Source organism: Pelophylax lessonae (genome assembly GCF_965119305.1).
Source record: "Pelophylax lessonae genome assembly, chromosome: 1".
Taxonomy (NCBI): domain Eukaryota; kingdom Metazoa; phylum Chordata; class Amphibia; order Anura; family Ranidae; genus Pelophylax; species Pelophylax lessonae.
This window is the reverse complement of record NC_138768.1, coordinates 745,797,355-745,823,327: the sequence shown is the minus strand read 5'-3', so window position 1 is coordinate 745,823,327 and position 25,973 is coordinate 745,797,355. Positions and strand designations below refer to the sequence as shown.

At 46.7% G+C, this 25,973-nt stretch overlaps 1 protein-coding gene across 1 annotated transcript in view; it reads left to right on the top strand.

Annotated features, from left to right (window-relative positions):
- Positions 1 to 1,613: 1,613 nt before the first annotated feature.
- Positions 1,614 to 25,973, top strand: part of ATP10D (ATPase phospholipid transporting 10D (putative)) — a gene marked incomplete at its 3' end in the record, with an annotated part of 176,005 nt that continues 151,645 nt past the window's right edge. The window contains exon 1 of the mRNA XM_082252624.1: positions 1,614 to 1,746. The remainder of the gene's footprint in view (positions 1,747 to 25,973) is intronic.

Here is a 25,973-nt window from a genome sequence, read left to right as displayed (position 1 = left end):
GGCACTGCAGCCTAATGCCCCGCCTACCCTCCCCTGCCTCCAGGTTTGGCAGGCATCATGTCAATAATATAATTTCATCTCTTTAAACATCCTTATTCCTTGATCAAACATATTGAATTGCATCATACACATATAAGACTTTTAATTGTATATGATGGCAATAATATTTTGGAGCTGCTCACTTCCATATGTGCTATCGCAATATGTCACTGGCTTAGTCGGATTACTCCAATCTTATAAGATATTTGGACTTGTGTTTGCTGCCACTGATACTTCCTAGTCATTATACAAATAAGTGAAATAATCCTCTGATTACAATAAGTGGCAGTAAACACAAGTCCAAATATCTTAAAAGAAAGGAGTAATCTTACTAATCCAGTGACATAAGGCTGTACTAATGGGCACTGATAGCCACTGATGAGGCTGGACTGATGGCCACTTATGAGGGGGCACTGATAAGATGCACTGATGGGGCTGCACTGATAAGGCAGCACTGATGTAATTTACTAATAGGCTGCACTAATGGACACTGATAGGCTGCACTGGTGGCCACTGATATGCTGCACTGATGAGGCTGCACTGATGGGCAGTAAATGAGGCCACACTGATGGGCACTGATGAGGCTGCACTGATGGGCAATAAATGAGGCCGCACTGATGGGCACTGATGAGGCTGCACTGATGGGCAGTAAATGAGGCCGCACTGATGGGCACTGATGAGGCTGCACTGATGGGCAGTAAATGAGGCTGCACTGATGGGCAGTAAATGAGGCCACACTGATGGGCACTGATGAAGATGCACTGATGAGGCTGCACTGATGGGCAGTAAATGAGGCCACACTGATGGGCACTGATGAGGCTGCACTGATGGGCACTGATGAGGCTGTGGTTGTGGTCTGTGGTTTACAGATGACAGGGTGGGTCATAAACAGGAAGGGGTGTGGCCTTTACAGGAAGGGGTGGGCCAAATTTAAATTAGGGGATGCACACGTTTAGTCAGGTATAGGGCAGTACAAAAACCTAAATACACCACTGATTGTAGGTTATATGGTTTCCAATGGCATAGATTACACCACTTCCAGAAAGAAAAGTAGAACATGCTGCATTTTCTCTGCACTGGACTGTACTGGAGCACCGGAACGTACTGGAACACACATGTCCTTATTTAAGGTTAAGAAAAAAGCGGGGGGGGGGGGGGTGGCGATATGCACTGGACTGCACCAAAAATGCATCAAAAACACACCGAAAACGCATCAAAAATGCGGATGCAGAAATGCATCTGGAACACCCCTGGGCTGCGTTTCTGTGGTGTGAACTGGCCTGAAGCATTATTTATCTACAAAATGATGTAAATACGATTTATTTTATATGTATTCAAATCTAGCGATAGTTATAAAGTAAGTATTTAAAGTTAAAAAAAGATTTTCCATTGGTGAGAAATTCCCCCCCCTCCAGGTGTTTGTCTGACACCCCCTCCTCCCTCAGGAGAGGAGAATGCTGCTCTGCTCTCTACTCTGCCTGCAAGGGGAGGGACTCAAAAACAGATCGTCACTGAGAGGCCGGCGGTGATTGGCTGAGACGCGCCTCCCTGTAGCAGAGCCCTGGCACAGCACACATAGAGCGGCTCGTACAGGGTGATCATAGAGATCCGGACGGGGAGACTTCTATCTACAGCCGCGATCCTGTGTACCGGGGAGGGCAGACAATGTACCGGACAGGCCGCTGATGTGGAGGAGTCCTGGGCATGGTGAGAGCCGTGTGATGGTGTATGGGACATTGAGATCACACTCTCCATTGTGTGTATAGAGGAGGGGGTGGGGGGATTAGGAAATGAAACCACCAGCAATGCTCTGTATACTGTCTATAGAGACTTCCCAGCATTCCTCATCAGGGCTGGCTGGGACTTGTAGTCCTTACAGCAGGTTGTGTACCCTCCCCCATACTGCACTGATTCAACCTTCCTTTTCAAAGTTGTACATTGCAGCCTATTGATGGGATTCATTGGAAAAGTCATTTTACCAATTCATTGTAATGATTTTTTTATTTTATTTTGGGCACCTTATTTAAAGATTGAATCCTCACATACAGTCATACAGGCCTCTGCTCATCGGGGTATGAAGGACTACTGAGATTGGGAGGAAACAAAATAAAAGTTTTAGCTCGGAGTCTCAGAGATCTTGTTGCTTTCATATATGGAATCCTGGGGTAAAATGGTAATCAGGGAAAAGTAATCAGGAGATAAAGATTGGGAAGAAGTCTGCGGCAGAGTCCTGTTCAGAAACTCAGGCTGAATATGGCTGCTATGGAAAGGGGGGTCAGTTGTCAGATCCGGCCTTTTGGGGATGAATTGGGCAATCATCATGTGTCTGGGGGCCCCCCATCTACTGTTAGCTGAAAATCAGATGTCTATGAAGGGCCCCAGCTATGGTTAGCTGAAAATCAGATGTCTATGAAGGGCCCCAGCTATGGTTAGCTGAAAATCAGATGTCTATGAAGGGCCCCAACTCCGGTTAGCTGAAAATGGGATGTCTATGAAGGGCCCCCAACTCTGGTTAGCTGGAAATCAGATGTCTATGGGGCCCCCAGCTACGGTTAGCTGAAAATCAGATGTCTATGAAGGGCCCCAGCTATGGTTAGCTGAAAATCAGATGTCTATGAAGGGCCCCAGCTATGGTTAGCTGAAAATCAGATGTCTATGAAGGGCCCCAGCTATGGTTAGCTGAAAATCAGATGTCTATGAAGGGCCCCAGCTACGGTTAGCTGAAAATCAGATGTCTATGAAGGGCCCCAGCTATGGTTAGCTGGAAATCAGATGTCTATGAAGGGCCCCATCCACTGTTAGCTGAAAATCAGATGTCTATGGGGCCCCCAGCTATGGTTAGCTGAAAATCAGATGTCTATGGGGCCCCAGCTACGGTTAGCTGAAAATCAGATGTCTATGGGGCCCCCAGCTATGGTTAGCTGAAAATCAGATGTCTATGAAGGGCCCCAGCTACGGTTAGCTGAAAATCGGATGTCTATAAAGGGCCCCAGCTACGGTTAGCTGAAAATCAGATGTCTATGAAGGGCCCCAACTCCGGTTAGCTGAAAATCAGATGTCTATGAAGGGCCCCAGCTACAGTTAGCTGAAAATCGGATGTCTATGAAGGGCCCCAGCTACAGTTAGCTGAAAATCGGATGTCTATGAAGGGCCCCAGCTACAGTTAGCTGAAAATCAGATGTCTATGAAGGGCCCCAGCTACGGTTAGCTGAAAATCAGATGTCTATGAAGGGCCCCAGCTACGGTTAGCTGAAAATCAGATGTCTATGAAGGGCCCCAGCTATGGTTAGCTGAAAATCAGATGTCTATGAAGGGCCCCAGCTATGGTTAGCTGAAAATCAGATGTCTATGAAGGGCCCCAGCTATGGTTAGCTGAAAATCAGATGTCTATGAAGGGCCCCAGCTATGGTTAGCTGAAAATCAGATGTCTATGAAGGGCCCCAGCTACAGTTAGCTGAAAATCGGATGTCTATGAAGGGCCCCAGCTACGGTTAGCTGAAAATCAGATGTTTATGGGGCCCCCAGCCACTGTTGGCTGAAGATCTGATCAGTGTTGTCATCCTGGGAGCAGCACTGGTCTCTTGCTCCTGTCTCTCCACCTCTGCCCTCGCCTTTTCCTTGATGATTGACCATCATTATGCGATCTGCCTATAGCTTGCCCTGAGGGCGGTCAGATTGTACACAGACTGCCTTTGCAAGTCTTCCCAGCTTTTAACTGGCCATCCCATAGAATGAGATTTGCACATGGAGGGCCGGTTCACATTAGTGCGATCACAGAGATCGCATGTAATTCGGAGTGCACTGCTCCTAAATTACATGCGATCTCTGTGCGGTGCAAATTTCAGCCATTCATTTTGTATGGCTGAATTTGCATCGCAATCGCACTAAACACGCACAGGACCCTTTTTTTTTCCGCAGCAGAATCAGATCGCATGGTGATTCACACTAGTGCGATCCGACTCTGTGCGAACTTGCAGATCGCACTGCGATATGAGATCTGAACTGGGGGTGTCGTTAACTTTTAATTGACACCCCCTGCGTATCGCATATGGCAGTGTGAACTTCCAGGGGTGCGGATGCAATGCGTAAACACGCTGCATATTCGCAGCGTTCCCGCATTGCAGAAGTGTGAACCGGGATGGAACAGCCAGTGCCTAGGTTACCCTCCCAGGTCTTCTTTAATTGAATCCAATCACAAACAAATGTTATGTAGTTTTTTTTTTTTTTTCTTATTAAAAAATATTTTTCCCTTTTTTCATTCTTGGTTGCCACTCATTGCTGCTGATTTCCTGCAGCTTCTTTGCTGCCGCTTTCTGTCTACACGCATGCCCCTCCATAGAAGGCCTGCGTGGCATTTCTCTGGACGGTTTCCTGAAATACAGATACCATTAGTGGGTCATGTCTACCGAATGTGTGTTGAAACAGCGTGTTAATCAGAAGCCCATGTGACAAAGTGACCACACAGGACTAGAATAGAGCATTGTCACCCCATAAGAGGAAGTGCCTGAACAAGAACCGTCATACTATCCCATACTGTCAATCCCAGCAGTGGAAATCAATACATTGGTGCAGCTGGGAACTGTAGTGTACCAAAAGGCCTGCGTCAACGCACATCTTTGCATTTCCATTTGCATGCATTCTAACCTGTTCAATGTTCATTTTGTGCATGCTTTGACACCCTTTTTTGATGTGTTTTCATGTGTCATGTTTTTTTTTTTTTTTTTTCTAATAAAAAATATTTAGGCTTGTTACTAGGGGCTGGAAACATATGAAAACACAAGCAACAATGCATCATACATGCATTATCACTGACTTCTATGGGCCTGAGGTATTTCCAAAGATGCCCTGTAGCGCCAGAAGCTCTATCTATAACATTGCTTTTGATCAGCGCTCGAGAATTCCCAGGTGCAAGGTCGCCATGGCGACTAGAAATTGCAAATAAAATCAAGGGGGAAATCCTGCGCTAAATAACAAATAGAGATGACAAACTGATCGTATATAATGACATGAACAGGCTAGCAGCTAGAACACTGGACTTATAGAAATCCCACTCAAATATATATCAAAATAGTGCAGCGCTAGGAACATTGAAATAAATCATACATAAAAAGGCTAAAAACTGTAGTATGGTTAATCACTCAACCAAACCCAAGTGTACATAGAAACATGAGTCCATTATATTAAAAAAGACAATCAACTTGCAAGGATGGTAGAGAGTCCAATGCAGAGTAGAAATCCCAAGGTGCGGAGAGCAGAGTTGGAAAGACACCCAAATGTGTAAATAAGGTGGCTGCTTACCGCAACTAGTGGGCCTCCAAATTAATGGATAAGCCACTTAGGCGTGAAGTGTTAGCCCTAATGGGATGGACTTTCTCCTCCACTTCAGTGGACCAGGATCAATTCCGTGTGTTCCTATACCCCGCTCAGTCACAAGGCAGATATGACTCCAATATGTATGGCAGTATGCAAGGAATGAAGGAAATCATAGCGTAATCCCGTAATACAATTAAATTGGTTTTATTAAAGTTCTACTTACATTATGGCAGACATGTATGTGCAGACAATATACAATAGCGGCGTCCCGCTAGGATAAAACACGAGCCGGCGTCTTGGGGGCGTGACAGGCGCGATGTCCGGAACCTCCCGACCGGTTTCGTCAGAGTGACGTCGTCAGGGGCGTGGTTACCGGACATCGCGGTCACGCCTGGTAAATACCCCATATGCTCATCACTTCCGGATAATCCTCCAATTAAAGAAGAAGAAGGGCGGAAGTGACGCATCCGCTGTTTGGCCGTTGAGGGCGGAAATGATTAATATGTGAAAACGATCTAGATGTTCACAAGGGACAGGGTTGGAACACTCTGTCCTCTTTCGTTCTAACATTAATATAATAGAATATTAAATGAGCCACTATGTTAATTATACAAACAGCGGCCCAAAAACAAAAACAAGCAGTATAGAAAAAACGGCAATATAGAGAGAATAGCCACCAATTGTGCATAGCGCCATCTTGTGGCCAAAAATTATATTGCGGCCAAAAAAAATCCCTAATTGAGATAAAAAAGAGGAACGAAGGCCAAAAAGTGGATTGCAACACCTTTCCCTTTAACAGATGACCTCTTACTCATAGCCTTACATGTATCATAATACTCATAACAATAAAAAGTGAAAAAGGCCATTAATTAAAAATACATTTAACAGATAGTGATATATGGCTAAAAATACATATAAAACCAGAAAATATCAAAATAAAGCTTGAAAAATAGTGCAATTCCTAGAACTGCAAAAATTAAGATAAATGGGACTTGATGACATATCTATCCATTTCCCGCATCAACCTCATTAGCTGTTATTGATGAAACAGTTAATGTCCCATTCGACGTTAAGGCCAAAGGGGACATAGGATTTTAAAATGTAAATCCATCGTGTTTCAGCACGGGATAATTCCCTTTTGGCATTAGCTCCTCGCCAATTTGGAGCAAATTGATCAAATGCCACAAACAGCGTGTTGCGGGGGTCTTTATGTCGACAGGAGTCGAAATGTTTCGACACACTGTGGCCAGGAAAACCTTTGCGGATATTGGCCACATGTTCTCCCATGCGTATTTGCATGGTCCGCAGAGTTCGTCCAATGTACTGCTTCCCACATTTACATTGGAGTAGATAAACTACATTTTGTGTTGAACAAGTGATGAAGGAATTAATCGGGTATTCTCTCCCAGTGACCTGAGACCTAATTTTCTCTATCCTCCTACCCTTGAACACATTTAGAGCACAGATATTGCATCTCTTGCAGGGATAGAACCCTTTAAGTTCTGGGAAAAACCTGGGTTTCTGTGGTTTCTCGATAACATTATGGGCCACCTGGTGTCTTAGCGATGGGGCACCTCTAAAAATAACATTAGGCCGGTCTGGGAGGACTGGACCCAGTACTCTGTCATTTTTAATGACGGACCAATGTTTTTGCATAATTTTTTTGACCTCATAATGTTGGGTACTGAACGAGGTGACAAAACAGTTTTTAAACGGTTGATTGTCATTGGTTCTTGTGCGAGGGGCTAATAGATTCGACCTATCCATATCAGCCACCTCCCTGATGGTCTTATCTAAGGAGTCGGCATGATATCCCCTATCCAAAAACTTGCTTTTGAGCTGTGAGGCTTGTGAAAGGAAGCTGTCAAGGTGGGTACAATTACGCCGTAGCCTCATAAATTGTCCTTTGGGGACGGCTTGTAACCACGATTTATGGTGACAGCTATCCACTGGGATAAAGCTGTTTCGGTCGGTCTGTTTAAAGAAGGTGGAAGTAACCAACCTGTCCTCTTCCACAGACAAACTCAAGTCCAAGAAACTGATATTGGTAGTGTTACTGGTACAATCCAGTTTTATACCTCTGTCGTTCTCATTTAGTGTAGACATGAATAGATCAAGGGAACACTGATCACCATCCCATAGGAGGAGGATGTCGTCTATGTACCTCCTCCACAGCACCAGCTGGGGTGGTCGGTCCTTATAGACGACATCCTCCTCCCACCTGGCCATAAATAAATTGGCCAGGCTGGGGGCAAATTTTGCCCCCATAGCCACACCGCGGCACTGTAAAAAATAGGTGTCATTAAACCAAAAAAAATTGTGTGTCATTGCAAAACTCAAAATCTCCAAGATGAACTCAATCTGCTCTTTATCTAACCCACTGAGGGTATTCAGATAATATTGTACCGCCTCATATCCCAATTGATGTGGGATGATCGTGTACAGGGACATGACGTCAGCCGTGGCCACGATCATACCTTCCTTCCATGTGACGTCCTTAATGATGTTGAGGACATGTGTCGTGTCCTTGAGATAGGAAGGCATTTGTGATACCAGTGGTTGGAGAAAGGCATCAACATACCTCCCAATGCGAGAGCATAAGGAGTCTATCCCACTAATGATGGGACGACCGGGGGGTTTAATGGGATTTTTGTGTACTTTAGGGAGAAAGTACATAACTGGCAAACGGGGAGCCAGAGGGACAAGAAACAATTTTTCCTTTTCTTTAAGAATGCCTTTATCAAAGGCTTGATTTACTAGAATCTGAAGCTCTTTTTTGTATTTTACTGTAGGATTCCTATTAAGAATCTGGTAAGTGTCCCTATCGCTCAAAATGTTGTTCATCTCAAGGACATAGTCATCCTTGTCCAGAACGACAATACCGCCGCCTTTGTCGGCCGGACGAATGACTATGTCCTTGTGTTCACACAGTGTCTGTAGCCCAATTTGTAGGGAATTGTTAGTCGGTGGCTTCCTTATCTTAATCTTTTCCAAGTCACCTAGTACCAGTTCTTTGAAGACCCGAACAGAAGAGGAGACTTTTCCAGATGGATTAAATAGAGAGGCGTTGGCGAGGGAAGTATATGTATACTTGTTGGTATTATTAGAAATGGTTCTACTGGGATTGGATAATATATATCTTTGTATATTCAACTTTCTAATATATTTTTGGACATCAATGAAGGTGTCAAACTTGTTGATTGTCTTTGGAGGTGCAAACTTCAATCCCCGGTTTAGCACGGATTGTTCCTCTTTAGTGAAAGAGGCTTTAGAAAGGTTGAATATACCCCCATCATTTATAGTCGCCTTCTTTTTTGCCCTCGCCTTCCGCCCCCCTCTGGTCCCTCTCTTTGTTCGATATCCCTTTGGATCTTCTAGAGGGTTCAATAATAAGCCCATTAATGGCGGGAAGGGACATAACATCAAAAAATTCCCCCCAGGTGTTCCATCCAACAGAGGGTCTAATAATTATAACAACAATAATAGGAATAATAATAGGCCTTATTTTGCCAATCAGCAAAAACTTTTGCCTAATAACAGACGGGGGCCATCACAATATGATTATTATGATGCCCCCTATACACCAAGACCTGGAGGTAGTGTACCTACCTTTAATAGGTTCACTCCTCTGGATAATGGTGGATGGGATTCCCCTAATGATAACAGGGTCATCACCCGTCATCCTAGGAATGAACCGAGAGGGTGGAATGATAACAGGGATCGTTTTGGGTCAGAATACGAACAATTCGATTCACCACGTAATTTTCGTCCACCCCCACCATCTAATATGAACCAATACCAAGGGGATTTTCCCAGAGACTATCAAAACATCCAAAGGGATATCGAACAAAGAGAGGGACCAGAGGGGGGCGGAAGGCGAGGGCAAAAAAGAAGGCGACTATAAATGATGGGGGTATATTCAACCTTTCTAAAGCCTCTTTCACTAAAGAGGAACAATCCGTGCTAAACCGGGGATTGAAGTTTGCACCTCCAAAGACAATCAACAAGTTTGACACCTTCATTGATGTCCAAAAATATATTAGAAAGTTGAATATACAAAGATATATATTATCCAATCCCAGTAGAACCATTTCTAATAATACCAACAAGTATACATATACTTCCCTCGCCAACGCCTCTCTATTTAATCCATCTGGAAAAGTCTCCTCTTCTGTTCGGGTCTTCAAAGAACTGGTACTAGGTGACTTGGAAAAGATTAAGATAAGGAAGCCACCGACTAACAATTCCCTACAAATTGGGCTACAGACACTGTGTGAACACAAGGACATAGTCATTCGTCCGGCCGACAAAGGCGGCGGTATTGTCGTTCTGGACAAGGATGACTATGTCCTTGAGATGAACAACATTTTGAGCGATAGGGACACTTACCAGATTCTTAATAGGAATCCTACAGTAAAATACAAAAAAGAGCTTCAGATTCTAGTAAATCAAGCCTTTGATAAAGGCATTCTTAAAGAAAAGGAAAAATTGTTTCTTGTCCCTCTGGCTCCCCGTTTGCCAGTTATGTACTTTCTCCCTAAAGTACACAAAAATCCCATTAAACCCCCCGGTCGTCCCATCATTAGTGGGATAGACTCCTTATGCTCTCGCATTGGGAGGTATGTTGATGCCTTTCTCCAACCACTGGTATCACAAATGCCTTCCTATCTCAAGGACACGACACATGTCCTCAACATCATTAAGGACGTCACATGGAAGGAAGGTATGATCGTGGCCACGGCTGACGTCATGTCCCTGTACACGATCATCCCACATCAATTGGGATATGAGGCGGTACAATATTATCTGAATACCCTCAGTGGGTTAGATAAAGAGCAGATTGAGTTCATCTTGGAGATTTTGAGTTTTGCAATGACACACAATTTTTTTTGGTTTAATGACACCTATTTTTTACAGTGCCGCGGTGTGGCTATGGGGGCAAAATTTGCCCCCAGCCTGGCCAATTTATTTATGGCCAGGTGGGAGGAGGATGTCGTCTATAAGGACCGACCACCCCAGCTGGTGCTGTGGAGGAGGTACATAGACGACATCCTCCTCCTATGGGATGGTGATCAGTGTTCCCTTGATCTATTCATGTCTACACTAAATGAGAACGACAGAGGTATAAAACTGGATTGTACCAGTAACACTACCAATATCAGTTTCTTGGACTTGAGTTTGTCTGTGGAAGAGGACAGGTTGGTTACTTCCACCTTCTTTAAACAGACCGACCGAAACAGCTTTATCCCAGTGGATAGCTGTCACCATAAATCGTGGTTACAAGCCGTCCCCAAAGGACAATTTATGAGGCTACGGCGTAATTGTACCCACCTTGACAGCTTCCTTTCACAAGCCTCACAGCTCAAAAGCAAGTTTTTGGATAGGGGATATCATGCCGACTCCTTAGATAAGACCATCAGGGAGGTGGCTGATATGGATAGGTCGAATCTATTAGCCCCTCGCACAAGAACCAATGACAATCAACCGTTTAAAAACTGTTTTGTCACCTCGTTCAGTACCCAACATTATGAGGTCAAAAAAATTATGCAAAAACATTGGTCCGTCATTAAAAATGACAGAGTACTGGGTCCAGTCCTCCCAGACCGGCCTAATGTTATTTTTAGAGGTGCCCCATCGCTAAGACACCAGGTGGCCCATAATGTTATCGAGAAACCACAGAAACCCAGGTTTTTCCCAGAACTTAAAGGGTTCTATCCCTGCAAGAGATGCAATATCTGTGCTCTAAATGTGTTCAAGGGTAGGAGGATAGAGAAAATTAGGTCTCAGGTCACTGGGAGAGAATACCCGATTAATTCCTTCATCACTTGTTCAACACAAAATGTAGTTTATCTACTCCAATGTAAATGTGGGAAGCAGTACATTGGACGAACTCTGCGGACCATGCAAATACGCATGGGAGAACATGTGGCCAATATCCGCAAAGGTTTTCCTGGCCACAGTGTGTCGAAACATTTCGACTCCTGTCGACATAAAGACCCCCGCAACACGCTGTTTGTGGCATTTGATCAATTTGCTCCAAATTGGCGAGGAGCTAATGCCAAAAGGGAATTATCCCGTGCTGAAACACGATGGATTTACATTTTAAAATCCTATGTCCCCTTTGGCCTTAACGTCGAATGGGACATTAACTGTTTCATCAATAACAGCTAATGAGGTTGATGCGGGAAATGGATAGATATGTCATCAAGTCCCATTTATCTTAATTTTTGCAGTTCTAGGAATTGCACTATTTTTCAAGCTTTATTTTGATATTTTCTGGTTTTATATGTATTTTTAGCCATATATCACTATCTGCTAAATGTATTTTTAATTAATGGCCTTTTTCACTTTTTATTGTTATGAGTATTATGATACATGTAAGGCTATGAGTAAGAGGTCATCTGTTAAAGGGAAAGGTGTTGCAATCCACTTTTTGGCCTTCGTTCCTCTTTTTTATCTCAATTAGGGATCTTTTTTTGGCCGCAATATAATTTTTGGCCACAAGATGGCGCTATGCACAATTGGTGGCTATTCTCTCTATATTGCCGTTTTTTCTATACTGCTTGTTTTTGTTTTTGGGCCGCTGTTTGTATAATTAACATAGTGGCTCATTTAATATTCTATTATATTAATGTTAGAACGAAAGAGGACAGAGTGTTCCAACCCTGTCCCTTGTGAACATCTAGATCGTTTTCACATATTAATCATTTCCGCCCTCAACGGCCAAACAGCGGATGCGTCACTTCCGCCCTTCTTCTTCTTTAATTGGAGGATTATCCGGAAGTGATGAGCATATGGGGTATTTACCAGGCGTGACCGCGATGTCCGGTAACCACGCCCCTGACGACGTCACTCTGACGAAACCGGTCGGGAGGTTCCGGACATCGCGCCTGTCACGCCCCCAAGACGCCGGCTCGTGTTTTATCCTAGCGGGACGCCGCTATTGTATATTGTCTGCACATACATGTCTGCCATAATGTAAGTAGAACTTTAATAAAACCAATTTAATTGTATTACGGGATTACGCTATGATTTCCTTCATTCCTTGCATACTGCCATACATATTGGAGTCATATCTGCCTTGTGACTGAGCGGGGTATAGGAACACACGGAATTGATCCTGGTCCACTGAAGTGGAGGAGAAAGTCCATCCCATTAGGGCTAACACTTCACGCCTAAGTGGCTTATCCATTAATTTGGAGGCCCACTAGTTGCGGTAAGCAGCCACCTTATTTACACATTTGGGTGTCTTTCCAACTCTGCTCTCCGCACCTTGGGATTTCTACTCTGCATTGGACTCTCTACCATCCTTGCAAGTTGATTGTCTTTTTTAATATAATGGACTCATGTTTCTATGTACACTTGGGTTTGGTTGAGTGATTAACCATACTACAGTTTTTAGCCTTTTTATGTATGATTTATTTCAATGTTCCTAGCGCTGCACTATTTTGATATAGACTAGAAATTGCATCCTGGCGCCTGGGCTTTTGTCAGCCCAATCCATGGTTCCTAACCCACCGTCCCGACTCCAGGGTGTGCTGTGCGCTCACTCTTGAGGATCTGCCTGTCACTCCAGCACTGACTGTGCTCTGACCACCAGGGCCAACCATCAGGAGGGACAGCTAATACGTACATGGGGGGCCCACCCTGGCATCCTGAGCTGCCCACTCTTCTACATCTTTTTTGTTTCCCTGGCGGCAGCAGCAGGTGGGCGGGGTGTTGGGGGGGGTCACCTGACCAGTGGTGGAGCGCGGTTCACTCAAACTGAGGGAAGGGCTACAGCTTGAATCACTGAGCCAGGATCGGAGCTCAGTTGGTCAGTGGTGGTAAGGAGGAAGGGGGGAGCTTTCATGAACTGGCCTGCCCATTGAATGTGTAGGTGCTACATTGCTGCCGCACAATTCCTTTACCTGTGAGCTAATGTTTTTGGGATGTCTCTTTGCTAAATATATGGGGATGTCTTTGCTTGCTTGGGATGTTTCCTTGCTGAATATATTGTGATGTATGTTTGATGAATATATGGGGCCGGATTGGGCGGTCTCTTTGCTATATGGGGATGTTTATTTGCTGGATTGGGCTGTCTCTTTTCTATATGGGGATGTTTTTTTGCTGGGTTGGGCTGTCTCTTTTCTATATGGGGATGTTTTTTTGCTGGATTGGGCTGTCTCTTTGCTATATGGGAATGTCTCTTTGCTGGATTGTCCCCCACTGTACGTAAGAGTTATAGGCTGCCAGCTGGCCATTCTGATATGATGGACCAGTGAGGGATCCGCCTCCTCGTTCACAGCCGGAGTCTCTGATTGGCTACCCGCAGCCTGAAGCCTTTTATTGGTTGAATTTGAGATAGCTCTTCAACTACTTAAAGCGGAGTTCCACCCTGGGAATACTTATTTTAATAAAAATACCCCCGGGACAGTCAGGGCTAGTACATTCCACAATGGCTAGCCTCTGATCTGTCCCGGGTTGCACTTGCCTTTTAGAAGAAATACTTACCTTGAAAAAGTATTGTCCAGCGCTGCCATCTCAGGTGTGGGCAGCTTGAAGCCAGCGCGATCCTCTTCTGCGTCCTCTTCCGTCTTCTTCGGTCCCACGATGCACTGCACCGGCCCCGCCGCCACTTCCGGTGCCGCAGCGTCTTCCCTGCACAGCTTCTGGGCATGCCCAGAAGCTGTTTTGCAAGGTATGACGGCGCCTGCAACGGAACTGACGTCAGGGCCAGTGCAGGCGCGTTGATTCCTGGGAGCGATGACGTTCAGCTCCCAGGAATCATTGCAAGCCAGGAAGTGACGAATCGCCTTGGCCGCCGAAGGTAGGAGGAGGAAGTATGGTAAGTATATTTTCTTCTAAACGAGGTAAGTTAAAAAAAAAAATTGCGATTATCCATTTGTTTTTCAGGTGACCCCGGGCATGAAGATGGAGGTAAGTTTAATTTTAGGGTGGAACTCCGCTTTTAGTCAAAGAGCTATCACTCAGACTTAACCAATAATAAAAGGTTGTAGGCAGCCAATCGGAGGCTAAGGCTGTGAACAACATAGAGCCCCTAATCTGCCGCAGCAGAACTAGTGGAAGGGACTTGGGGAGCGCTAAAAGCCCATGAGTTATGAGGAACAAATGATTTGCCTTGCCCTGGGTGCTGAAAACCCACGCTGTGACAATGCAGGTGTGAGCAATTCCTATTGCTTGACACCACGGACATGCAGTTCTGGGTGCCTGGCTCCTAACTTTTTTAGCTGGTCTAGATTCAAAGCAAATTTGTCAAGTCCTGCTTTAGATGACACATGCATTTTTATTGCGTTCCAGCGTGAATGTGTAATCGGGGCTTAACATGTTAAAGGTTGTTTTTTTTTGTGATTGGCTTTACTTGTACGTTAACAGTGACCATACACTTTACAATTTCATTTAGATCTACCATTACTATGTAGTACAAGAGCCTCCCTAAATGGATACAAACTTAAAGCATTGTTTAGGTTTGTCCTCATTTTTATATATCGTTTTGGTAAATCCTTAAGGCTCCGTTAACATGTCAGCGTATGATCGCGGGCAGAACCGCCGCGGTTCCGCCCGCGATCCGGAGATTTATTGCAAATCGCGGGACGCCTAGCGTTGTTGCTGCGATTTACGCCTGCCGAATCGCGGCAACATCGCGCAAACAAAATCGCGGGACGCAATACGCTCCAAAGAAGCTCTTGTACTTTTTTGGAGCGTATTGCGTCCAAGAGCTTCTTTGGAGCGTATTGCGTCCCGCGATTTTGTTTGCGCGATGTTGCCGCGATTCGGCGGGCGTAAATCGCGGCAACATCGCTCGGCGTTTGGGGGGCTATTGCAAATCAACGGGCAACGGTAGGCGTCCCGCGATTTGCAATAAATCTCCGGATCGCGGGCGGAACCGCGGCGGTTCTGTCCGCGATCATACGCTGACATGTGAACGGAGCCTTAAGCAAAACTTTACCCATAACAACTTGATGATAAAAATAATGTTCTTTAGCAAGGAACTTGCATTCCATGTTAATAATTAGACTACAAAAAATGAGCCCAAAAAATAGAGAGCAACTGAGTATGTGCAGAGCAGAGTGGGACGTTGTATGACCAGGTTTACATAGCTATACCTGTAATAGGGGCCGGTCTGAAGTGATCTAGCAGGACTTTCTCTGACTAAAGTTCCATTTTAACCACTTGCTGACCAGTCACGTTGACTGTACTGCGGCAAAGTGGCTCGATTCCGTCCAGCGACGTAGACCTACGTCACTGGACTCCTCCCCCTGTAGGCGGTGCTCGCGCGCCGCCGGAGGCGCGCTCCCGCTGTTTTCAGTCACGTCGGGCCAGGGGAGGAGCGGTGGCGATCGCCGCTGCTCTTCCCCCGATCGTCGGGGAATCTAGTTTGGAGGTCGGATCTCCTAAGTGACAAACAGTGACAGATTGCAGGGTTCAGCATAGCTGAACATGCGATCTGTCCCTGTGTCACTCAGTCACCTCCCCCCACACATGTTAGTAAGCACCAGGCATACATTAACCCCTCCCTCTCCAATAAAATTAACCCCTTCCCTGCCAGTGTCATTTTTACAGTAACAGTGCATTTTTATAGCACTGATTACTGCAGTAATGTCACTGGTACCCCCAAAAGTGTCAAAAATGGCAGTCAAGGGTCCGATCTGTCCGCCGCAATGTCGCAGTCCCGCAAAAAAAATCGCAGATCGCCGCCATTACTCGTTAAAAAAAAAAAAAAAATTACAGAAATCTTTGCCTTAGTTAGTAAACGCAATAACTTTTGCGCAAACCGATCAAAATATGCTTATTGTGATTTTTTTTTTTTTTTTTTTTTTTTTTTTACCAAACATAGGTAGCAGAAAACAAATTGGCCAAAAATTAAAAAAAATTTTGATTTTTACATTTTTTGGGGGGGAATTTCATATAAAAAAATGTTAAAAATATTGTTATTTTTTCAAAATAAACGCTCTTTTTTTGTTTTATAGCGCAAAAAGTAAAAATTGCACAGGTGATCAAATACCACCAAAAGAAAGCTCTGTTTGTGGGGAAAAAAGGACGTATGGCGTCGCACGACCACGCAATTGTCAGTTAAAGTCGCACAGCGCCGAATCGCAAAAAGTGGCCTGGATGTAAGACAGCAAAATCCTCCGGTGGTAAAGTGGTTAATGAGGTTTTACAGTGTATGGCCTGCTAAAAAATCTTGTGTGCATGACTTCCCATTGTATTTTAGAAAACCTAAAGACTGCTGGAGGTTGTCTGTAAAAGTGAACAGCTAGGGTAGAAAAGGAGTGCAGTTTTTCTAGCAGTGATTTGATTCTTGGTTGTTCCTGCTGAGAGATCTGCCTGTGTGTGGGCAGCCTTGTGAAATCCGTACCCCCCCCCCCCCTCTCTCTATATCTCTGGCCTCTCCCATGGAGTGTGCCGTGTTTTCCTTCCACTCCTGAATGACCTCGGAGTTCCCAGTCACACAGGCAGGCTTTGTGTCCTTCACACAGTGTCATGTTCTCCATCTGTCATTAATTCATAACCGGTTCTTCGCAATCATTTGCCAACCTGTGTATACGTGTATAAAAATACCTCTAATTGTATTTAATTACTCCTGTACCAATCTATTTATATTACCTCACAAATCCCAACCTGGACCATTGTAAGCCCTCACACATTGCTTCCCGTCACCCTGTCTGCGCCATTCCCCTCACATTTCACTGAATCTCAGCCTTCATCAGATGGAGGTATTGGGGTTAGGAGGCCCATACTTTATGCTTTTATTTATATGTTCAACCAGCAGGATGCACTAAAGAAAATGCCTTGCTTTCCCCCACCTTCACATTTACACATACGATATGGATGGGGGAATCCCTCCTGCTGTGGTATTGTATTATAGCCTGTGGCACTGATTCTTCAGAAAAACCCAACAATCTGGTTGTACACGTCGATCATACTCCCTTTTCTGAGCCACATTTTTATTTCCTCCTGGAGCTGCAAAAGGCAGCTATCTGGGGTCACGTGTCTCTGCTGCAATTCAAAAACTGTCGCAGTGGATGGGCAGTACCTACCGCCTGCCAAATGTGACCCATTTAGTGTCGGTTCACACTAATACGACTTGTCAGGCGACTTGGTCAGCCTGGCAAGTCGTGCACCGTTGCGGTCATTGAGTAGTACAGGACCGGTTCTAATAGGAGCGACACAAGTCACTCCGACTTAGAAAAAGGGTTCTGTACTACTTCGGGGCGACCTGGAGGCGACTTGCATTGACATTCATTTTATGAAGTCTGTGCAAGTCGTGCCGAAGTCGCGCTGCACGCGACTTCACAGGTTGCCCCCCTAAGTCGGAGCGACCTAGTGTGAACCGGCACTTAAGGTGAGTGGGACTGTGCTACAACCTCTTGCAATGCACATGAGTGCGGTGGTGCGGGCTTTAAGGGGTTAAAGCAGGTGGGGAGGAGGAAACTTAAGACAGCCATACATGCAACTGTCAAACGCCTCTGAAAAGCAATCCACTATGAAGGGTTAAGTTGGTGAAAACAAGCATTGGCATTGTTGGCATATTGTATGCTTGTATTTATGTAAATGATCAGTATTTTGTAGCTACTGACTAAAATTTTTTTGCCCCAGACTGGAGCTCCTCTTTAACCTCTTCCTACCCATGCTATAGCTGAAAGATGGCTACAGCACAGGCTTCCTTTGCCGGGAGGGTGTACATGGACTTCATCCTGTAGTTGCGCTGCGGCATGCTTTGCAATCGCCGAGTCCTACGGACTCAGCTGATCACAGATAGGGGTAAAGGGCCAATTACAGTGGCCCTTTACCACATGATCAGCTGTCAGCCAATGACAGCTGATCACAGGATGTAAACACAAGCTGGTTATCGGCTTTTCTTTCCTCACTCTGACAGCTTGAGGAGAGAAAAAGAGAGGCAATAACCGGCTTGTGTTAACGGGACATCTGCACTGATTATCAGTGCCACCCATCAGTGCAGCCTAGTCAGTGCCCATTATTGCAGCCTAGTCAGTGCCCATTATTGCAGCCCGTCAGTGCCCATTATTGCAGCCCATCAGTGCCGCCTAGTCAGTGCCCATTATTGCAGCACATCAGTGCCGCCTCATCAGGGCACATCGGTGCAGGAGAAAAATTACCGGTTTGCAAAGATTTCTAACAAACTATTGTAGCACCCTCCTAGGTAGGTGCTAAGAAAAAGCATATAGGTGTCCCTCTCTGCATATCAGGGGGGCCTGATCATTTAGTTAGGCTGTCACATGTTTCCAGGTGTGACCTGTTGAGCCTGGGGAGTCTCCCCATTGTTTCCAATGAGGGCTCTTATTGAACAGTGGAGGAAACCTAGCCAATAGCACACCAGGGCTTATGGCTATCTCAGTGGGCAGAGTTTGCCGCAACGCACCCTGGAATGAGTTATAAGTCTGAGGGGAGCATGTGACAGGGTGTCTTTGGGAAGTAGAGTCTGAGGAGGAGGGTGATGGCTGTCTCTCCTCCTGTCAGCGCAAGTGAGTGTCCTGGGCAGTCGGCCTAGAAGATGAAGGTTGAGCTGAGCTGCAGAGAGAGGGATCCAGTGTGCTATGGACTGAGTGGAGCTGCTGGGCAGTAGTTTCGGGGGGAAAACAGTGTTGGGAGTATTTGAAACCACCCAGGGGTCTGCCTAGGAGAAGAGGACCACTCCAGAAGGTCAGAGGAGGCTTAGGAAAGGGGGTGCCAGAGTCTAAGCCCTGAAGATAAGAGAGTGAAAGGGGGTGCCGGTGTGGGCCCTGAAGTGTTTAGCAGTGCAGCAGAGTATACATGTAGCTACCTCAGCAAGGAGTGCTTAAGGGAGCTTAAAGAGGACTTCTTCATTAAGGAAAGCAGTCAAAAGTCAGTTCAGCATTAACAGGCAGCAGGTCAGCGTTTACCAGCATTAATAGGCGTTGACGGGCATCCAGCCAGCGTCAAGTCAGCGCCAATTGCATTTTTTAGTTGTCCCTAGCAATTTGTGCATAGTTGAGCCAAAGGAGCATCTCACTCATTCCCTTCTCCCATCCAAGTTCCCAATAAATTTAAAAACTCAAAGATACTGGCTAACATGCTGAAATGTGCTGTTGTTGCTAGCGGTAACCCAGGCGGACTCATTTCCAGTACAATAGCTGTGAATTCTGCTACATTATGATTTTTTTTTTTTTTCAAAATGTTCTTTCTTTTTTTGTTTTGTTTAGCAAAACTAAAAACCCAGTGGTGATTAAATACCACCAAAAGAAAGCTCTATTTGTGTGATAATAATTCAATTTGGGTACAGTGTTGCATGACTGCGTACTTGTCATTCAAAGTGTGACCGTGCTGAAAGCTGAAAATTGGACTTGACTGGAAGGGGGTAAAAGTGCCCAGTAGGCAAGTGGTTAGGTGCAGCCACTGTGTACTACAAGCTTGTTGGGTTCGATTGACATTAAAGTCGTATGACAAGTCTTACACCATGTTTTTCAATGACAACCGTTCAAATATGTGCAACTTATGTGGAAAAAGATTCCTGCACAACTTTAACCCAACTTTAATGCGACTGGGGGGCCTTAGACTGCAATGTAAACCCTCAGACATCGCACTAAAGTTGCACCTGAATGTTATACAGGCGACAGTTGTGCAGCAGTTGTCCATTTTCTTTAGTCAAAGCCAAAGTTGCATCCAGGTTGCACCTATCCAAAGTAAGTTGTGTAAAAGTTGCACCCCAAAAGTGGAGCCTTATACTCGTCATAGACCAGTGCAAAAATCCTCGTCCTACACTAGTCCAAAAACCATTCAAACTTGTTTTCAAAAAATGAACGCACATTGTGAGACCAAATGATAATTCCATTGTGTAATGACCAAATTTTTAACAATAAATCGTTCAATGGACATAAATGAATTTGCTTATGGTTTGTTTTTTGCTTCTGGGTTACAGTACCAATAGTTACATTTTTAACAGGCGAGATACCCATCAACCTTTTCAATTTATCGTCCATTTGGCAGACGTTTTCCAAACTCTTCCTTAAATTTTTTTTTCTCTTACGTCCTCCGACAGTCGCCGCCTCTTCATATTCGTCACATATGGGTATTAGACTTTGCTCCGAAGGAGTAGCTAGGCAACAGAATATGTTAACAATAAAGCTTTAACATATCCCACCCTCAAGGGGTGGTCCCCTCAGTCAATACCCTCCTACTTCCTGCAACCATATCTCAGTTTTAATGTCTAGCTTGTCAGGAGTGGCTGGCTCTCTCTGTGCTGGGACTTTTTGTCCCAGACTCTTTCTTCTTTTTAATATTTTGTTTGAGTTTTCTCTCTACCTTTACTTAGCTGTTATTTTTGTCAGCATTAGTTAGTTCTTCGGACGAAGAGGATCATGCAGACTGGGTCTCGGGCTGATCCCCCTGGTCGCAGGTCGTGGGTCAGTGGCTTCCCAGTCTGCCATCGAGCGTTCAGCCAGGTAACGCTCCTGGCACAGTGAACGACCCATCCCTGTTCGGTGCAGGGATGATTGGTGAGGTGGCTACCTCACCGGACGCTGTGCGGTTTCTGAACCGCCATTGTGTGCGTCTTGTATTGCGACTCTCCCTGCCTCATGTGCAGCGGCTTGTTCGCCTGTGCGGGTTCCCCACGCCATGTGAGGTAAGTGTATTTATGTGGGGACCTGTCTGTCTGGGGGGGTCTCAGTCTGGGACTGTGTAACCTGCCTTTGAATCACACTGCTTGTCTCCCTATCTCTCGGCTGCATGCTGTGGGCTGCAGGGGGGGGGGGGAGCTGTATGACACTGAGTATGTCAGGCTGGGCAGTGTGAGGAGCTGTGTGCTGTGGGGCATGTTTTTAATGGCATGTTGGGGCATATACAGCGATCGCTGCGGCGATCTAACATGTATCCATATAATGGGATTAAATTGTGTGTGATTTTATGCACTGTGGAGCGGCGATTTCGGCGCCAAACGACGCCATTTTACCGGCGCCCGCTCCGGCCACATGGTTTACATGCACGGCGGCCATTTTCTTGTAGCCTCCATAGGCTTACATAGAGCGCCCTGGCAGCATCACTTCCTCTCTCCTGGCACCGGGGGTAAGAGCACTCTCTTGCCCCATTTCCCCAAGGCTAAGGGGGCTTCTGGGAAGAAGCATGCTAATTTTCGGCCCCCTCAGGGGTCCTTTCGTGCCTTTCGGCCGCACTACAAGGGCAAGCCGTTCAAAGGCCAAGGCTCTCAGAAGAAGCCCTGGTCTGGGAAACAGAAGTCCGGCCAATCCGGACCTGCGGCCCATAACAGTTCGGCCTGAAGGGGCGCCCTCACCCAGTTTTGGGGTGGGGGGACGCTTGCTCGGTTTTCTTCAGCCCTGGTTGGCCCGTGTGAGGGACAGATGGGTTCTGGAAATCGTTCGATCTGGTTACAAGATCGAGTTTCTCTCTCGGCCGGAGAGCAGATTCTTTCCCTCAAATCTTCAACTGTCTCCAGAGCGCCTGCGGGATCTGCACCTGGCGGTGCGGGACCTGAGGGCTCAGGGAGTGGTGGTTCCGGTGCCTCATCGGGACAGATTTCGGGGGTTTTATTCCAATCTGTTCACCGTGCCCAGGAAGGAGGGCAAGGTTCGTCCGATTCTGGACTTGAAAGCTCTGAACCGCTCTGTGCGGGTTCGCAAGTTCCGCATGGAATCCCTGCGCTCGGTGGTGGCTGCCCTGGTTCCGGGGGAATTCATGGCCTCCATCGATTTGAAGGATGCGTACCTTCACATCCCCATATTCGAGGGTCATCAGAGGTACCTTCGATTTGCCATTGCGGAGGATCACTACCAGTTTGTGGCGTTGCCCTTTGGGCTCGCCTCGGCTCCGCGGGTCTTCACCAAGGTGCTTGCACCGGTTCTGGCATTGTTGAGAGCCCAGGGCATTTCGGTCCTGGGGTATCTGGACGACATTCTGGTTCGGTCTGCGACCAGACAGGGTCTGGAGAAGGACCTGTCTGTCACGATGCAAACTCTGCAGGAGTTCGGTTGGACGATAAATGTTCCAAAGTCGACACTGAGTCCGTCGGTTCGTCTCCCCTATCTGGGAATGATACTGGACTCGGTGCAGGCGAAGGTCTTCCTGCCGGAAGACAAACTCAGGACTCTTCAGGAGGAAGTCAGGTCCCTCAGGGACGTTCCACACTCGTCTCTGCGGACGGGTATGAGATGTCTGGGATTGATGGTCTCGGCCTTCGAGGCGATTCCTTTCGCGCAGTTTCACACGCGGGGTCTCCAAGCGGAGATCCTGTCCAGGTGGGACGGGCGACCTCAATCTCTGGATCTTCAGATCTCGTTGAGTCATCGCACCAGGGAAAACCTTCTGTGGTGGCTCCAGTCCCCGTTGGTGTCCGGGGGCAAGTCGTTTCGTCCGATCTCGTGGACGATAATCACCACGGATGCCAGCCTGTCGGGCTGGGGTGGTGTTCTGGGCGTTCTGTCCGCCCAGGGGACCTGGTCGGAGGGGGAGTCTTCCCTCCCGATCAACATTCTGGAATTGCGTGCGATAAGGCTCTGTCTTCATCGCTGGACGGACCGGCTGCAGGGCTGCCCGGTTCGGGTGCAGACGGACAATGCCACGGCGGTGGCCTACATCAACCACCAAGGGGGCACCAGGAGTGCCCGAGCGGCTCGAGAAGTGGCCGACATTCTGTCTTGGGCCGAGACTCATGTCCCGGCGATAACGGCGGTTCACATTCCGGGAGTGGAGAACTGGCAGGCGGACTATCTGAGTCGCCAGACCCTGGATCAGGGGGAATGGTCTCTCCACCCGGCTGTCTTCCAGATGTTGTGCGCGAAGTGGGGTCTTCCAGATGTGGACCTGTTCGCGTCTCGCCTCAACTACAAGGTGAAGAGGTTCGTGGCAAGGACGCGCGACCCTCGGGCAGACGCGTCGGACGCATTAGTGGCCCCGTGGCATCGGTACAGACTGATGTACGCGTTTCCACCGATTCAGTTGCTGTCCAGGTTCCTTCGCAGGTTACACTCGGAACGCAGCACGGTGATTCTTGTGGCACCGGACTGGCCTCGCCGGTCCTGGTACGCAGACCTCGTGAATCTGGCGGTCGACGCCCCTTGGCGTCTGCCTCTTCGAGACGATCTACTGTCTCAAGGACCGATTTACCATCCTGCTTTACAGTCGCTGGCTTTGACGGCCTGGCTGTTGAGACCGAGGTCCTGAAGGAGAAGGGTCTCTCTCCGGAGGTCGTTCATACCTTGATCAACGCGAGGAAGTCTTCCTCGGGAAAGGTTTATTACCGTACTTGGAAGGCCTATTTTGCCTGGTGTGAGTCCAGGGGGTTTTCACCCCGCACGTACTCGGTTTCCCGTGTGCTGTCTTTCCTTCAGACGGGTGTCGATCAGCGTTTGGCGCTGGCTACGATAAAGGGTCAGGTGTCTGCGCTGGCCGTTCTGTTTCAACGTCCCGTGGCTTCCAACTCCTTGGTTGGCACTTTTATTCAGGGTGTGCGGCATCTGGTTCCTCCTAGGAGGGATCCTTTGCCCCCTTGGGACTTGAATCTAGTCCTATCTGTGTTACAACGTGCTCCTTTTGAACAGATCAGGGAGATCTCGTTGTCTATGTTGTCCAAAAAGGTCGCCTTTTTGGTGGCGATCACTTCGGCTCGCAGAGTGTCGGAACTGGCGGCTTTGTCCTGCAAGTCTCCGTACCTGGTTGTTCATTTGGATAAGGTGGTCTTGCGAACTAATCCTTCCTTTCTGCCGAAACGAGTTTCGGAATTCCATCTTAACGAGGATATCGTTTTGCCTTCGTTGTGCACGAAGCCTAAACATCCAAAGGAGGTGAGATTGCACTCTCTGGATGTTGTTCGGGCGATAAGGGTTTACCTTAAATCGACTGAGTCTTTTCGTAAGACGGACTCCTTATTTGTTCTTCCAGAGGGTCCTCGGAAGGGCATGGCGGCTTCGGCCTCTACCATCGCCAAATGGATCAGGCAGACCATTGAACAGGCCTATGCCTTGCAGGGGAAGGTTCCCCCTGTGCCTGTGAAGGCGCACTCTACTAGATCTCTGAGTACGTCTTGGGCCTGCCGTCATGGGGCTTCTGTAGCCCAGGTGTGTAAGGCGGCGACCTGGTCGACCGTGCACACTTTCACAAAATTCTACAAAGTAGATGTTCAGGCATCGGCGGATGCTTCCTTTGGCCGCAAGGTTCTTAGTGCGGCTGTTCCATAGGGTCCCTTGTTGGGGACTCCTGGCTGTTGGGATAGTTTTTTGTATCCCCTGGTTTTTTTGTCTTTTCCTGGGATGTTGCTCCTGTTGAGCACTTATTTTTGCTGTTGCCCAGCTGGTTTCCTTCCTTTGGTAAGGTTCCTTTCTTTGATGTGGAGACTGCGTTGCCTTTCGGCGCGGATGCGTTTCCCACCCCTCATGTTTGCACTGCTTTGGGACGTCCCCATATGTGACGAATATGAAGAGGCGGCGACTGTCGGAGGACGTAAGAGAAAACTGAATTTTTGTAAAATCTTACCTGTAAAATTCCTTTCTCTGAGTCCTCCGACAGTCGCCGCCCCCGCCCCTCTTTTGGGGTTTGAATGTATACTCTACTGCTATTCCACTAAAACTGAGATATGGTTGCAGGAAGTAGGAGGGTATTGACTGAGGGGACCACCCCTTGAGGGTGGGATATGTTAAAGCTTTATTGTTAACATATTCTGTTGCCTAGCTACTCCTTCGGAGCAAAGTCTAATACCCATATGTGACGAATATGAAGAGGCGGCGACTGTCGGAGGACTCAGAGAAAGGAATTTTACAGGTAAGATTTTACAAAAATTCCGTTTTTTTCCTCCCAAAAGGTCACAACTGGTTTTTCAATTTGTCCCCATTAACTGAACAAAAAAACAAACTGTCCAAATAATAGATTTTCTAATGATTTTTCATCCAGTGTATGGGCCCTATTCGTGTTGGTGAGTGCTGGTCATAGATGGCTAAAATGCATCTGATATGGCAATATTTTTGCTTGGCCAGTGATTTTTCCACCCGCCTCATGGATTTTTTAATTGAGTTTTGTTGAGCGGAGTGGTGCTTTTAGGACCTCATACAGCTCTGATTTTGGCCAGGAATGGTCAGCTTAACCCATTGAAAGTGATTGGAAATCCAAACTCTTTGAGTTGGTGGTAGAATAGGAGGTGAAAGTGATAGAACAATTCTGTGGTGTAGATAAGGGAGGAGATGGCGGGCCTCCAAACACCCCCCCCCACACCAGAGCATCCGTTAGCAGAAGCACAGACATGGTAGCTAAAAGCCCAGCTGGCAGATCTGCTTTCTGTGAGTTGAAGAAATTCCTCAATCGAGTACTTCTCCTAGTCTTAGCATGTTCGTTCTTCCCCACTTTCATGTGTTTTTTTTTTTTTTATGTCGTGTGGAACTGCATTAGGTTATGATATTTCTGTAGTATGCTGACATCTAGAAGTGGTGTTTGGGCCATTATAACTTGTTTGCTAATACATTTTGGTATCTTCCTCTGTCCTCCCCCTTCTGGTTAGTTAATCTTCCCTCTGTCAATATTAGTTATTCACAGAGAAAGGGCTTAGGTAAGTCATGGTCTTCTTACACTTCAAAATACAAGAAAAATGTCCTCTGTACTGCCCTTAGGCTGACCATAGATGGAGCAAATTTCTTTCC